This window comes from Durio zibethinus, chromosome 15, assembly GCF_047325235.1.
Source record: "Durio zibethinus cultivar Kanyao isolate XHJ-2024 chromosome 15, ASM4732523v1, whole genome shotgun sequence".
Classification (NCBI taxonomy): Eukaryota; Viridiplantae; Streptophyta; class Magnoliopsida; order Malvales; family Malvaceae; genus Durio; species Durio zibethinus.
In genome coordinates, this window is record NC_143176.1 from 24471563 (window position 1) to 24487267 (window position 15705).

General features: G+C 40.1%; 2 pseudogenes; both read right to left on the minus strand.

Annotated features, from left to right (window-relative positions):
- Window positions 1–1090: 1090 nt before the first annotated feature.
- On the minus strand, window positions 1091–2183 carry LOC149514854 (18S ribosomal RNA; annotated as a pseudogene).
- An 11578-nt stretch (window positions 2184–13761) lies between these two features.
- LOC149514855 (25S ribosomal RNA) lies at window positions 13762–15464 on the minus strand (annotated as a pseudogene).
- Between the last annotated feature and the right edge of the window lie 241 nt (window positions 15465–15705).

A 15705-nucleotide genomic window follows, 5' to 3' on the forward strand; every position in this document is an offset into this window, starting at 1 on the left:
TTTTTGAAAAATCTGGGCTTGGAAAGGTGCTTAGAAGGAAAAAAGGATCATTTGGGGAATTTTTGAAAAACTTTTTAGGTCATCGAAAACTGTAAAGGTTTGAATTTTTTGGCACTAGAATCTAGAAAAGTTTAAATTTTTTGGCCACCGAAATTTGACGATCTTTTAATTTTCTAGTGCCGTTGAAGTTTTCAACCATCGGTGCATGGCGACAACCGATAGGAAATTGGGCTCCATGGTGATCGACATAGGGGCTGGGTTTTCTAGAGAAAGGAGCTCTGGGTAGAGAGAAAAGGGAAAGGAGAAAATAAAGAAAAAAATCAGAAAAAAGGCCTTCAAAATGATGTCGTTTTGGACGTCTGGACCAAACTCGACCCACGCATGATCCGCGAGTCAACCCGACCCGTTTCGCAGGTTTTTCCTTTTTTTTTCTTTTTTTTTTTCGTTTTGATTTTTATTTTGATTTTGATTTTGATTTTTTATGTTTTTTTAATTATTATTGTTATTTTATACTGGTAATAATTTTTTTAAAAAAATAAATAAATAGAATAAAAAATGAAACTGAAATAAAATAAAAACTAAAAAAATATAAATAAAAAATTTAATAATAATACCTACTTGAAGGAAATAAATTTTATTGCAAGCAAAAATATTATTTAAATTTCACCAAAGTTTTGGGATAATTTTAAAAAATAATTTTTGCCAAAAAATAAATAAAAATTGATAAATAAAAAAATAATTTTTTTAAATGAATATTTTAAATACAATTTTTATTGCCTCAAACTTCCTTAGCCTAAATGGCTATAGTCCCTCTAAGAAGCTAGCCATGAAGGATCACCTTCTTATAACTAGTTAGCAGGCTGAAGTCTTGTTCATTAATAGAATTAACTAGACAAATCACTCCACCAATTAAGAATGGCCATGCACCACCACCCATAGAATCAAGAAAGAGCTTTCAATCAGTCAATATTTATTATGTCTGGACCTAGTAAGTTTCCTCATGTTGAGTTAAATTAAGCTGCATGCTCCACTCTTGGTGGTGCCCTTTAGTCAATTCCTTTAAGTTTCAACCTTAGGACTATACTCCCCTCGAAACCCAAAGACTTTGATTTCTCATAAGGTGCTAGCGGAGTCCTAAAAATAACAACCTCCGATCCTTGGTTAGCATCATTTATGGTAGAGACTAGAATGGCATTTGATCATCTTCAAGTCCCTAACATTTATTCTTGATTAATGAAAGCATCCTTGGTAAATGCTTTCATAGTTGTTCATTTTTCATAAATTAAAGAATTCCACTTCTGACTATGAAAAATGAATGCCCCTAATTGTCCATGTTAATCATTACTCCGATCTTGAAGGCCAACTAGGATCAAAATGCTATAATGTTATCCCATGCTAATGTATACAAGTGTAGGCTTGCTTTAAGCACTTTAATTTCTTCAAAGGAAAAACACTAGAGGAATGACCTGGCCAATTAAGACAATGAGGGCATCATCTGTAGTAGGGACAAGTAGATTGGTGCTCACCATGAGATGGATCAATGACCCAAGCTTAGTTCTAGCTATGAGCTTTTTTACTATAACAACTAAAATATATGCTATTGGAGCTAGAATTACTATGGATGTTGGCATAAGACTTGCCATCATATGGATCCTTGTTAAAGGATTTAGATTATACTAATTTCAATTACTAGACTCATAAGGCCTAGTGTTATTTATTGTCACTACCTCCCCATGTTAGGATTAGGTAATTTGTGCACCTACTACCTTCCTTGGATGTGGTAACTATTTTTTAAGCTCCCTATATAGAATCAAACCCTAATTTTCCATCACCCATCACCACCATAGTAGGCCACTATCCTACCATCAAAAGTTGATAGGGAAAAAATTTGAATGATGCATCGCTTGCACAAAGGCCATGCGATTTGTTGAGTTATCATGAATCATCAGAGCAATGGGCAAAGTCCTTATCAACCTTTTATCTAATAAATGCATCCCTCTAGAAGTTAGAGTTTGTTGCACATATTAGCTCTAGAATTATTATGGTTATTCGAGTAGTAGATCCATCAAACAAACTATAATTGATTTAATGAGCCATTCACAATTACACAGCCTAAATTAGTTCATACTTAGACATGCATGGCTTAATCTTTGAGACAAGCATATGACTACTAGCAGGATCACATTCCTTTGGGATGTTGGCACCGCATGGGCCTCAACACACTGACTGAGTGGCAAAGAGAGCCAAAATAAGGCATAAACGTCAAGTGTGTCAAGCACGTAAAATGTATAGCATTAGATGAACAAGGGTTAAGAGCCCATGCCTATAAAACATTTTACATTTGAGAGCATGATTGAACACCAATGCACCAATGTGGCCATAGAGGTTTGGGTGGCATACTTGGGACACAGGGCATGATTAAGGTCTGACTTATAGCCCCTAAGGGCACAAGATGGATAAGGGATGGCAAGACATTTGGTTTCTATTGATTTAGGTACATAGCATAGGATCTTGATTGCACCCCCAAGGTATGATGACCATATGGGGGAGATTGAAAAGGATGACAGGTTGATAGTTTGATGCAATAAGCATGGAGCCTGTTAACATGCATAACAATAGCACCACTCATATGCCCATTATGTACAATTGGCAATATCCATGCACACTGATCCACAACCTACCCAATCAATTACTCGATGAGAGAGTAGAGGAAATGATGTACAAAGCCATGCTGCAACCACATGACATGGGAAAATACAAGGAAAGGCCATGAGATTGCCCCTGCCATCCAAGAGACAATAATGGCATGACACCACTAATACTTGGCCTGGCTAGGACCGCACATGCAAACTCCTCTATCACCTTCATAAGAGATGTTACTCGATTTAATTACTTGTTCCTGGGGTCTTGGGTAGCCTCAACTACATGCAAGGGCTTGGCCAGGCCAAGGCATTTTTATGGTCAATAAGAAAGGATGGCATGACTGCCAAATACCTAAGAGACTTGGCCAGACTAAGCCTATGGCCTTAGCTTCTGCTTGCCCCACCCTAGGGAACTATTACAAGATTTAGAGACTTGGTTTAGGGTCTGGGGTAGCATCAACCATAGGCATAAGCTTAAGTTTAGCACAACCGAGCCCTTTTTTGTATGCACACCTATCGATCGAGGCCATAAAAGCCTATGAGTCATCGAAGTAACCAGTCACTGGACAACACTGCCAAAAGGCAAGCATGACTTGGATTTTGCTCCAAAGACATTGTTGTTGATGTGTGCAATGATAGGTCCATCACGCATACCTACTCTTTTTATGAGGGGATAGGGGGCCCAAACAACCACCCTCTAAAAAACATGAGAGATTTGATAGATATGCTAGCAGTAGACATTAAAGTGTCTAAAGTAAGGACATTTTTTTCAAATAGACATATCCAAGACCAAGGGTCCATAAGTGCTAATGATGGTCGAGGTAATTACTCACCTTAAGGGCCATCTTCTATCAATGCTAATCGAAGGATGTGCTTGCACCAAGTCTAGATTATGCTGATGCTAGTCAAAGGCTAGTCAAGGGTCAGTGCCAAGGGCCAACATGTGTCGATGGTCATCGAGAAGTGCTCGTACCAAGGGCCAGCTTGTGCCAATGATGGTTGAGGTATGTGCTTACACCATGCACTTGCATGTGTCATTAATGGTAACAGCCTTGGTTGAAGTTTGATTTTGGGCCATGATGCACATGCTGGGCTTGGCCATGTGCTGGTGCCATATGTTTTTTGCCTACAACACTAGCACCTAATAACTTAGTTAGTGGAATTGAGGGTTCCGATGATTAGGAGTAGGGGGTCAAAGAGTGTACGCACATGATGTGTGATGGGTGCTAGTCTTTAGCCCTTATATTGGCCCCTTACCTCCTAAGGAATCTTAACAACTCACACCCCCTTAAAGAGGGTAAGAGCTTTTACAAGTTCACAACCAGTAGCCATTCAAATGTTTAAAATGGAGATGTTTTTTTCAAATGGCAATAAAATCTTCTACATTTCTATTTTTTAGCTAAATTTTTTTATGGATACCAACAAAAATACAAGGATCATGTATAACAAAATTGGGGCCAAAACTCTTAAAAATTTTTCAAAAAAATCTAAACCATGAAAAATTTTAAAAATTATGAAAAATGGAAAACGAGTCATCTTGCCATCAAACTTCACATGAAGGCTCAAAAGGACCATTATATGAATTTTCAAGCCACAAAAATGGAATTGGCATGGCAAAACTATAAAGATGTGCCTAAACCCACCTACTGCCTAGTCATGGTGTGCATGATGCATAGCCTAACATCTACTAATGGTATTCGAAGGAGCTACCCACACAAAAGCTAACATGTGCCAATGGTGGTTGAAGCATGTGCTGAGATAAAGGGCCAAGAAGTCCTAATGCTGGTTAAGGTAGGTGCATGCATCAAAGGTCATTTAGTGTCGATAGTGGTCAAGGCATTTGCATATGTCATAGTCCATAAGCTAGTCTAGGCTCAAAGGTTCTCTTTGAGTTAAGGAACAATTTCAGTTTTAGTGGGATAGGGTCTAATAACTAGGGGGACCAGGCCTTAAGGCCTACTGGTGGCCTAGGTCATAAGAAAATAGCATAAAACAGTGGTATGGGTAGTGATCAAGACTCTAGAGGCTCAGGCACAGTGTTCAAGTTTGATAAAATTGAGCTAGGCCTAAGTGCAGGTGCTAGTGAGTGATGTGTGGGCACACAATCAGACCCAAGCTTAGACACTAATGATTGAGGTGTGGGAACACAATCAAACCTAAGTGTAGGCACTCCTAAACATAGTCATGGGAAGATCAGATTCAAGGGGTTCTAGAAAGCCTAATACTACAACATAATCTTTACAAGCTAGAATTATGCTGAGCACTTAACTTTTGTAGGCTTACTTAGGCACAGAAAGTCAATTCCCTATCTAAGGCCACACAAAGTTTGGCTTATGGTCAGAACTTGTGACACATGCACCAAGTGCCATTAGGTGTCAATGGCACTTAAGGGGTAGACAAGTGGCTTGGAAGGGATAAATAAATGGTGCAAAGGTCGTGGTATACATGCTGCACCAAGTGCCAACATCTGGCAATGGTGTCCGAGGCAACAACCTCCCAAGGGCTAGCATATACCGATGGTGGTCAACATATGTGCTGAGACCAAGGGTTGAAATGTCTCGATGGTGGTCAAGGCATGTGCATGTGTCATGGTTTGTAAGCTAGTCTAAGCCTAAAGGTTCTATCTGAGTCAAAAAGCAATTCTAGTCTAGTGAAACAAGGTCTAATAATAAGGGGGACCAGGTCTTAAGGAATACTAAAGGCCAAGGTCATGGAGAACTAGCCCAAAACAGTGCTATGGTGTCACAGGCTAAGCTTTCACTTAATGAAGCAATAGACCGTGTGGCACTTGGATGGACACTTTCATAGAAGTTAGCTTAGTTTGATATCTTAGCCAGTGTGACAGCCTAATAATACACCGATTGCTCACTCCCTCTAAAAGGCTTAAGAGAATTTATAGCTATGCTACCTAAAGCCATTACAACGTTTGAAATTGGGACACTTTTTCCTAGCACATGAGATCTATCATCCCCCTTGGCACCTCTACTCAATCATGGCCCTATACATGGGTGGCTAATGACATCTTAAGCCCAATCATGGCTCTATCCAAGGTTGGCTCATGACATCTTCCCCCACCTACTCTGTCAATGCCTTCATTGACTTGTTCACCTAAAATTGTTCAATCTTCAGTGACAATGCTCAGAGGTTATGGTATCTCTCCTAACTAGTTTCTTTTGGTCCTAAGTCCTCCTACTTCACTAAATATTTATGAACTATTCTTTGAGATACTCAGGATACCCTGTTAGCTAAAATCTCTTCAACTCAATGTTTTGATTGTGGCTTCATGGTAATGGCAGCCCTGGTTGATTCACTGTGACTTGCATCTATAGGGTTTACATGTTAGGGCTTTAAGTTGCTCACATGGAACACTGGATACATCTTCACCCATTTTGGTGGGTTGATTTTGTTAGAGGCATTCCCCACTTTGGAAAGAATCTTAAATGGACCATCATATTTATGCACCAACCTACGATCTTATTTCCTTAGGAACTTGGTTTGTTAGAGCACTAGTATGATAAGAGCAAGATCACCAACTTTGAATTATTGTGCCCTTCGACCCTTATCTACCTATTTCTTCATGTGCTTCAATGCCTTTTCTAAGTATGTTTGTGCAATTTTTTTGTTTTGTCTCCATTCTTTGTTAAGGTTGAAGGCTCCTAGATTTTTCCCTCAATATGGCTCAAGGGATGTATACGGTAATCCTAGTAGTTGTCCAGTGACCACTTTAAATGGACTCTTGTTTGTATAAGAACACTTATTGGAATTAAAATAAAGCTGGGCTACATCTAATAATGAATGCTAATTCTTCTTATTAGCTTGAACAAAGTGTCTAAAGTCTTTTTTGACAACCCATTAAATTGTTCGATTTGACCATTAGTTTAAGGGTGATAACTTTAAAAGATGTTGAGCTAAGATCCCAAGATCTTGAAAAGCTCTTTTTAGAATGACCTAGTGCATGTCATATCCTTGTCACTAATAATGGTTTAAGGGAGGGCTTAAATCTTGATTACATGTTTAAATATTAGCCGAGCAGTATCTTTCGTGATGTAATACTTTTAGGTGGGAATAAACATAACATATTTTGAGAAACAGTCAATCACCATTAGGATAAACCCAAGATCAACAACCTTAGGAAGGTAAGTCAATGGAGATATTTTCCTATGGTTTTGTAGGCACAGGCAATGGTTCAAGCATGCCTACTAGTTTTTTCTTTTCAACTTTGTTCTACTAGCAAACGAAGTAAGTTTTCATATAATCTATCGTATCTTATCACATGTAAGGGCTATAATAGCCTTGTTTTAGTAAAGCCAAAGTATGTTGCAAACCAAGGTAACCTACCCATGGTGTGTCATGGCATTCCCTCATTACCATCTATCTTAGACTTCCCACTCTTGACATAAACAACCGAGCACCCTTGGTCAATAAGACCCTATTTTCTTGCCAAAAGTACTTGGACTTCCCTTTTTCTACTAGCTTCAAGATGGCACTAACCTATGGGTCTTTATTCAGATTATCTTCAATTAGGTTGCAAATATCTATTGTGATTTTACTAGCCATCATGGGGGTGATTCTCCTTAGGGTAGCCAACTCTACCTATCTACTTAATGCATCTGCCACTTGATTGGTTCTTCTAGTTGTGTGTTCAAAACAAAATTCAAATTTGGCTAGAAACTCCTACCATCTAGCTTGCTTAGCTGTGAGCTTCGACTGGGTGAGAAAATGACTAACCATTGCATTATCTATCTTAACTACAAATTGTGAACCCAACAAATAATGTCACCATGGATTACTGCTTGGAGTTCTTTCTCTTAAAATGTATATATCCTTTTAGCTTCGCTCAACTTTCAAATACTATCGAGTGCTATTCTTGCAAAAGCACTCCTCTAAAAGCAAAATCAAATGCATCTATTTGAACTTTAAAAAGGTTTCCAATGTCATGGAAAGCCATGATAGGGTCCTTTATCATGGTTTTTTCCAAACCCTTAAAAGCCTCCTGACGTTCACTTGTCCAACACCATTTATACCTTTTCTTCAATAGCTCCATAAGCGTTATGATTGTACGAGAGTACCTATCCATAAATCTCCTATAATTGTTGGGCAATCCCAAAAATGATAGGAGTTCACTAACATTCTTTGGTGTTGCCCACTCCTTGATAGCATTAGCTTTTTCCATTTCCATTTAAATTTGGCTTAAAAAGTGAATCTTGGTTTGAGCAAATGCATATTTCTCCCTTTTAACATATAATTGATGGTTTTGTAGTCTTTGAAATGTAAGACACAGGTGCTTTTGGTGCTCTTCCATGGTAGAACTATAAAACATTATGTCATCTAAATAGATGACCATAAACTTGTCAAGTTAGTCATAGTCCACCTGATTCATCAAGGTACAAAATGTGGCAGGGCATTAGTCAAACCAAAAGGCATACAAGAATTTCAAATGCACTATACTGCATTACACAAGTGGTTTTTGGCTCATCTCCTTTAACAATTCAGACCTGATGATAGCCAGATCTCAAGTCCAATTTGAAGAAGTACTTGGCCTGGCTTAGTTGATCAAACAAATTCATAATAAAAAGAATAGGATATTTTTTCTCACAGTGACTTTGTTCAAGGCCCTGTAGTCCACACATAACCACAAACTCCCATCATGCTTTCTCTGAAATAGCATGGGTACCCCAAATAGTGCTTTCGATGGCCTAATGAATTCAGCTTGTAAGGGGTCATCTAATTGTTTTCTCAATTCAACCAACTCTAGTGGAGCCATGCAATATAGGCTTCTAGCTAGTAGCTTAACTCTTGAGAAAAGCTTAATCTCATGGTCTATTGATCTTTGAAGAGATAAAACCTTGGGAAATTACTTTGGCATCATATTCTCAAACTCTTCTAAAACTTTCTACATCCCATCAGGTATCAATTCTAGCTCAATCCCATCATTGTAAATTGGCATGGCCACTTAGAAGGGCTTCTCTCTCTTTAACTTTTTCTTAAATTGTATGCTGAAATCATTTTTTCCCACTCTTAGGGAGGATTATGGCTAGCACAATATGAGAGCACTCCCCAAAGAATAATAAAAAAGTAGTAGTGAGGATTGAGATTGCTTGAGCCAACATCATGAAGTCCAATCCTAGGACAACATCAAAGTCATCAATGGGGATACTATGAAGTCTACATTTCCTTCCTATAGCCTCAACTTGGTCATCACACTCTTGGAGCCTGGACTAATTGCAAAGGTTGGTGAGTTAACCACTTTCATTTGCCAACAATCCTTATTAACCTTAAAACCATAATTTTTTGCTTTCTCTGGTGTGATAAAGGTATTAGTTGCACCTATATCTATCATGGCCTTTATGGTTTTATCATTAAGTAATAGGTCTACATACATCAGACCTCTCTCAGGTTCTTTTTTTATCATGTTTAGTTGGGTGCAACGAGCACTAAGAAACCATATTGAGCCCATCCTTACAAGCTTCTCCTGAACCTTTTTTTATAGTTTCAGGCACTTTGAAAGACTTTTGAGAGAGGATCTTAGAGCATTGAGGGCATCTCTATGTGGGCATTTAGCCACCCAATGTGGCCCTTGGCATAGGAAGTAAGCTAGCGGTTGCTTCAGCTTGAAATTCAATGCATTGTTTGCCTTGGGTTGGGTATTATCTCAACTAGGAGGCCTCTTATCTGATCCCCTATAGAAGGGTCAGTCCATTCTGGCCATCTTTCCCCTATTCCCAAAGTTAGAGTTACTACCACCTGATGGAAGTTTTTTCTTTTTAGGGCCCATTGTTACAGTCATTAAGATGTTTAGTGGCAGCCATCACTATGGCCACATCTTGCACCTTTTGTGTTTGTAATTCTATCTTAGCTTAAGGTTTTAGGCCCTCAAAGAAATAAAACATCTTGTCTTTTTTATAGATGTCTTTAATGTCCAACATTAGGGTAGGAAAGCTCCTCACAAACTCTTGTACCATTCCCATTTGCACAAATTCTTAAAGCTTTCTTTGGGCCATATACTTCACATTCTCAAGAAAGAATTGGTTTTTCAATTCTTGCTTAAGATCCACCCAAGTTTTGTTAAGGCATTCATCATTTACAAATTTTGAATGCCAACACAGCTTGGCATCCCTATCAAGGTACATTGGCCATTGCAACTTTATCCTTTTTAAATTTTATGTGTACATCTCAAAATTATTTTTCTATATCAAATAGGAAGTTTGCAAGCTCTTTGGCATCTCTTACCCCCTCGCAACATCAAGGCTCTAACACTTTGGCCTTTTTCCCTTTCTTTATTGAGCTAGAACTTGACCTGGCCATAGCCATTTGTAACACACTCACTTGGGCCCTAAGCTTCTCAAATTCTCTCTAAAGGACACTCAAGGCAACTCTGGTCTCCTCACCCACTCTATGCAGAGTATTAAACAACTCCTGTTAGGATATCCCAATCTACCTTAGTCAACCATAAGTTACCATATGAGGTTTAAGGGCAACCATTATGGCTTTAAGCACCTCGATCCTCTGTCAGTCATTAAATCCACCACTTGTAGCTATCTCTAGCACTTTTCAACAGTGCTCTAATACCACATGTCATGGACTAAGCTTTCTCTCAATGAATCAATAGACTATACGACACTTGGATGGATGTTTCCACATAAGTTAACCAAGGATAGTTCAATATCCTAGCCAATGATGTAGCCCAGTAATTTGCCAACTACTTACCCCTTTTAAAGAGCTTAAAAGATTTTATAGTTATGCTACCTAGAACCATTACAATGTCTGGAATGGGGACATTTTTTTCTAGCAGGTGAGATCTATCATCCTCTTTGGCACATCTTATGCCTAGTCATGGCCCTATATTTGGATGGCTCATGACATCCTATGCCTGGTTATGGCCCTTTATAAGGTTGACTCATGACATACGAGCAGTGGTCAAGACTCTATAAGCTCAGGAACAGTGTTCAAGTTTGGCAAAAATGAGCGAGGCCTATGTGCAGACGCTAGTGAGCACTGATATGAATTTACAAGCCATAAAAAAGGCATTGGCTTCATAAAAATATGAAAATGCTCTTGATCCCACCTATAGCTCAATTGTGGTGTACAGCAAAGGGCTAGGATACTTGTTCATGGTGCATGGCCCAGCATGTGCCGAAGGTGTTCGAGGGAACTACCCATACAAAGTGCCAATATGTACCAATAGTGGTCAAAGCATGTGTCGAGACCAAGGGCCAACAGGTCTCGATGGTGGTTGAGGCATGTGCATGTGTCATAGTCTACACACTGGTCTAGGCCTAAAGGTTCTCTTCAAGTTAAAGAGCCATTCTAGTTCTAGCAGGACAAGGTCCAACAGCTAAATGAACCAGGCCTTAAGGCCTACTGGAGGCCCAAGTCATGGGGAACTAGCCCAAAATAGTGGTATGGGTAGCATTCAAAACTCCAAAGGCTCTAGCATAATGTTCATGTTTAGTAGAATTGAGCCAGGCCCAAGTTTAAGCACTGGTGAGTGCTTATATGAATTTACAAACCATAAAAATGGCATTAGCACAGCAAAAATTTGACCTAAACCCACCTACAGCCTGAGCCCAGGATACCTATGGTGGTGCACAACCTATCATGTGCTGATGGTCATTGAAACATGTGCCAAGACCAAAGGCCAACATGTCCCAATGGTGCTCAAGGCATGTGCATGTGTCATGATCTATAAGTTGGTCCAAGCCCTGAGGTCTTCTCTAAGTTAAAGAGCAGTTCCAGTTCTAGCAAGACAAGGTTTGAGAACCAAAAAGACCAAGCTTTGAGGCCTAGTAGAGGCCCAAGTCATGGGAAACTAGCCTAGAACAGTGGTATGGGTAGTGATCAAGACTCCAGAGGCTTAGGCATAGTGTTCGTGTTTGGCATAATTGAGCCAAGCCTAGGTGCAGGTGCTAGTGACCGCTTATATGAATTTACAAGCCATAAAAATAGCATTGGCATTACAAAAATAAGAAGATGTGCCTAAACCCACCCATTGCCTAGTTTTGGTGCACATGGTGTATTGCTTGAGCCTGGGATATCCGTGTGTGATGCACGACTCAATATATGCCGATGGTGGTCCAAGCATATGCCAAGACCAAGGGCCAACATGTCCCGATAGTGGTCGAGGCATGTGCATATGTCTCAATTTACAAGCAGGTCCAAGCCCTAGGGTTTTCTTCAAGTCAAAGAGTAGTTCTAGCTCTAGTGGGTTAAGGTCTGACAGCTATAAGGACTAGGCCTTGAGGCTAATTAGAGGCTCAAGTCTTAGGGGACTAGCCCAAAGCAATGGTATGGGCAGTGATCAAGATTCCAAAGGCTTAGGCATGATGTTCAGGCTTGGCAGAATTGAGTCAGGACTAGGTATGGGCACTGGTGAGGGATGCTTGGGCACACAATCAAACCCAGGTGTTGGCACTAATGATCAAGGTGTGGGTGCATGGTCAAACCTAAATGCAGGCACTGATGACTAAGTTACAGGTGCATAATTAGACCTAAATGGGTGTATAATTAGACCCAAATGAGTGCACACCTGAACACAGTCTTGGGAGGATCAAAGTTGTGGGCTTCTTGAAGGCCCAGTACTATAGCATAATTTTTCACAAGCTAGAATTATGCTAAGCACTTGAGTTTTGTAGGTTGAGTTTGGCAGATGAAATCAATTCCCTGTCCGAGGTCACACAAAGTTTAACTTAAGACCAAAGCCCATGGCACATGCACCGAGCATCATTTGGTGCTGATTATGATTAAGGGGTAGACAAGTGCCTTGGGTAGAAGGTTCATGGTACACATGCTGCACCAAATGCTAGCATCTACCAAAAAGGTGTTCGAGGCAACAATTCGTACCAAGGGCCTACTTGTGCTAATAGTGGTTAAGGTAAGTGCTAGCATCTAGTGATGGTGTCTAAGGCAACATCCCATACTAAGGGGCCAACATCTACTAATGGTGTTTATGGCAACAATGGGCCAACATTTGTTAATGGTGTTGGATACAATTGCCTGTACCAACCAAGGGCCAGATGCTGTCGATGGTGTTTAAGGCAACAACCTGGACTAAGGGCCAAGGTGTCGATGGAGTTCAAGGCAAGTGCTCACACCAAGGGCAAGCCTATCACTGTAACAAATACCAAGGGCATTTAGTTGTCATGTACTTAGATGCTCAAGGGAGGAATGTCATCACCTGACTAAATCAGTTGCAATGGAGAACACCATTCATCCCTAACCTTAGAGGGGTATGGTGTAAAAAAATCAAGTGAGAGGACTTTAGTGAGTGTCATGGGGGAATGAATGAATCAAAGCAACAAAGGGTTGAATCTCAATGGATTGTGGTTGCAAGCCACTTGGCTGCTTACAACACCTCATCACATATTTAAGTCATTTGCAAAGACCACACTTTTTATTCTAGTTGAGCTCATCTTAGGGCACTTGCGTTATCTTTTAACAAATGTGCCACCCTAGCCAAACTCCTCAACTAACAATGTCTTTTGCCCATATTAATCGATTGAGGCTGAACTTGGGTCCAAAAGAAAAGGTTGTGCCCAGCCTTCAATTCATGAAATATGTAAAATAACATTAAAAGTCATTACATTTCAATTTTTCCTAAGGGATCCCACTTATACTACACCTCTTAAGTCATTCAGAAAGTTAGATTAAAGTCAAGCTCAACATGGTCTTTTCTTCTAGTAGATTTTGCCAAGCCCATTCCCTAGGTTGTGGTTTCACTAGATAGTAGATAGGGACAATGGGAATCTTGTTAATCCATTCATGTACGTCACTAATTAGATGACAAGGCATTTGGCTACCTTAAGAGAGTCACAGTTACTCCCACCATTTAGCCATGTTTGGTTGAATTTCTTTGCTTTAACATTCATAGCATTGGGCAGAAATTACATTTTGTGACCATCTGCAGGGATCATCACAATGCTTTATTTTAATTAAATAGTTAGATTCCCCTTGTCTGTACTAGTTCTGAGTCAATTGTTTTTCACTCGATGAGCAGCTCAAGTAGTGCACCAGTAGTTACTTGGTTCAGGACTAGGACCCCTATGCCTAGCCCTCAAACCTAATCCTTTTCCCAAGGTTATGAATCTATTTTGCTGACTTCCCTTGCCTACATTGTTCTAACTACCAAAGGTTGTTCACCTTGGAGATCTGATGCTATTATGAGTATGATAGGGCATGAATGGTACTTACTCCTTCAAACTTTCATGGGCCACCAATGGTGTACTGGACACCGTATGATATGCGGTGCTTTTCTAGCTACTAGACCTTACCTTTGGTTGAGCAATTTTTAGGGTGGGTAGGTCATTAAATAAAATAGATAATTCTTACTGGGGCCTCTGCCAACTTCTTTAGACTTTTTAACATTGTTGTAAGCTGTTGTGTCCCAATTCAAGAATTTTAACCTAATTCCCTTTCGAAGCTCGCGCTGGACACACTATCAAATGGGCTTCCCCCATCTCTTAGGTTTGACTAACCTATGTGCAAGTGTCGTTCACTTGGAACCTTCCCTTTTTTAGCCTTCAAAGTTCTTATTTGAATATTTACTACTACCACCAAGATCTGCACTGATGGCCACTCCATTTATGCTCACACCTTGGGTTTTGTGATAGTTCTACTGTCTTAATCAACCAACACCCTTTGTGGGTTCTAAGTTAGCATGCAATTAGGCACCATAACCTGGCTTTTGATTCATCCTGCATCACCAATTTTGCTTACCAAAATTGGCTCCCTTTGAGCTCTCGATTTCATGGCATGGCTCAATGAAGCAGCCATGCTATTTTACCTATTTAAAGTTTCAGAATATGTCAATGGCATTATGCACCCGATGCCTCTAATCATTGGCTTTTCCTAATAGAATTCACCAAGGGCTCTAGCTATCTTGAGGGAAACTTTGAAGGGAAACAACAACAAGATAGTTCTATTAGTCTTTTGTCCCTATACTCAATTTAGGTGAACAATTTACATGTTAGTATCACTATAGGCCTCCATTAGAGTTTCCTTTGGCTTTGCCCTGTTTAAGCATAGTTCACCATATTTTGGGTCCTAATAGGCATGTTCACCCTCAAACCTTTCTCTGAAGATCAAGGTCAATTGGTAGTGCACCCGAGAGGGATCCTGCCAATTAGCTTGCTTTGCCTTATAGGTTTACAAGCCCATTGACTCACACACATATCAGACTCCTTGGCTTGTGTTTCAAGATGGGCCGGATAAGGAGCTCGTAGGCCAATGTCAAGAGCACATAGGTGATGAGGTATGTCAAAACAGTGCATGCTGCATTCCATGATCGTAGTGACAATGTCATTGTGGGCATATCAAAACTTTGAGCATAGGCCACCATCGTGACTTGCATTAGTCCACACCTAGAGCCAATCAGTGGACCAACTCTTACCTTTCCACATCCGATTGGGGTGTATCATCGGCTTCCATCCATTCCCCTTCTAATAATTTCAAGCACTCTTTGACTCTTTTTTCAAAGTCCTTTTCATCTTTCCCTAATGGTACTTGTTTGCTATCGATCTCTCACCAATATTTAGCCTTGGATAAAATTTACTACCTAGTTGGGGTTGCATTCCTAAATAACCCAACTCATCGACAGTGCCTTGTGGTGCGATAAGGTCTAGGCACAACGGGGCTCTCACCCTCTCTAACATCTTTTTCCAAGAGAGTTGGGCCTAGTCCACTGGTGAGGATGCTTTTCTAGACTATAATTCAGATGTCGTGAGTGCCTAATTCTCAAGCTGGTCTCTTCCTGATTTGCTCATCATTTCTAGGAGAATCTTGGTAGGTTTTTTTTCTTCAACTTATTGATATGCTTAAACATACTGTGTAATCCTGCTTGACCTAGGGTCATGATACAAGCATTGATCGAGAGATGTAGGGGGTCTGATGGGGTCAAATGGATAATAAGCACATGTCACCAGAGACAAGGCACTTCAAGAGCATTACCATCGATGGTCACAGTGCTATCGCTGTCGGGGACTTATTTTTGGGCCAACTATGATCGATGAGATCAAAGAAGGCTATTTTTCACCCCTATCACCGAAGCTCGATGGGTGAGGGGCTGGAA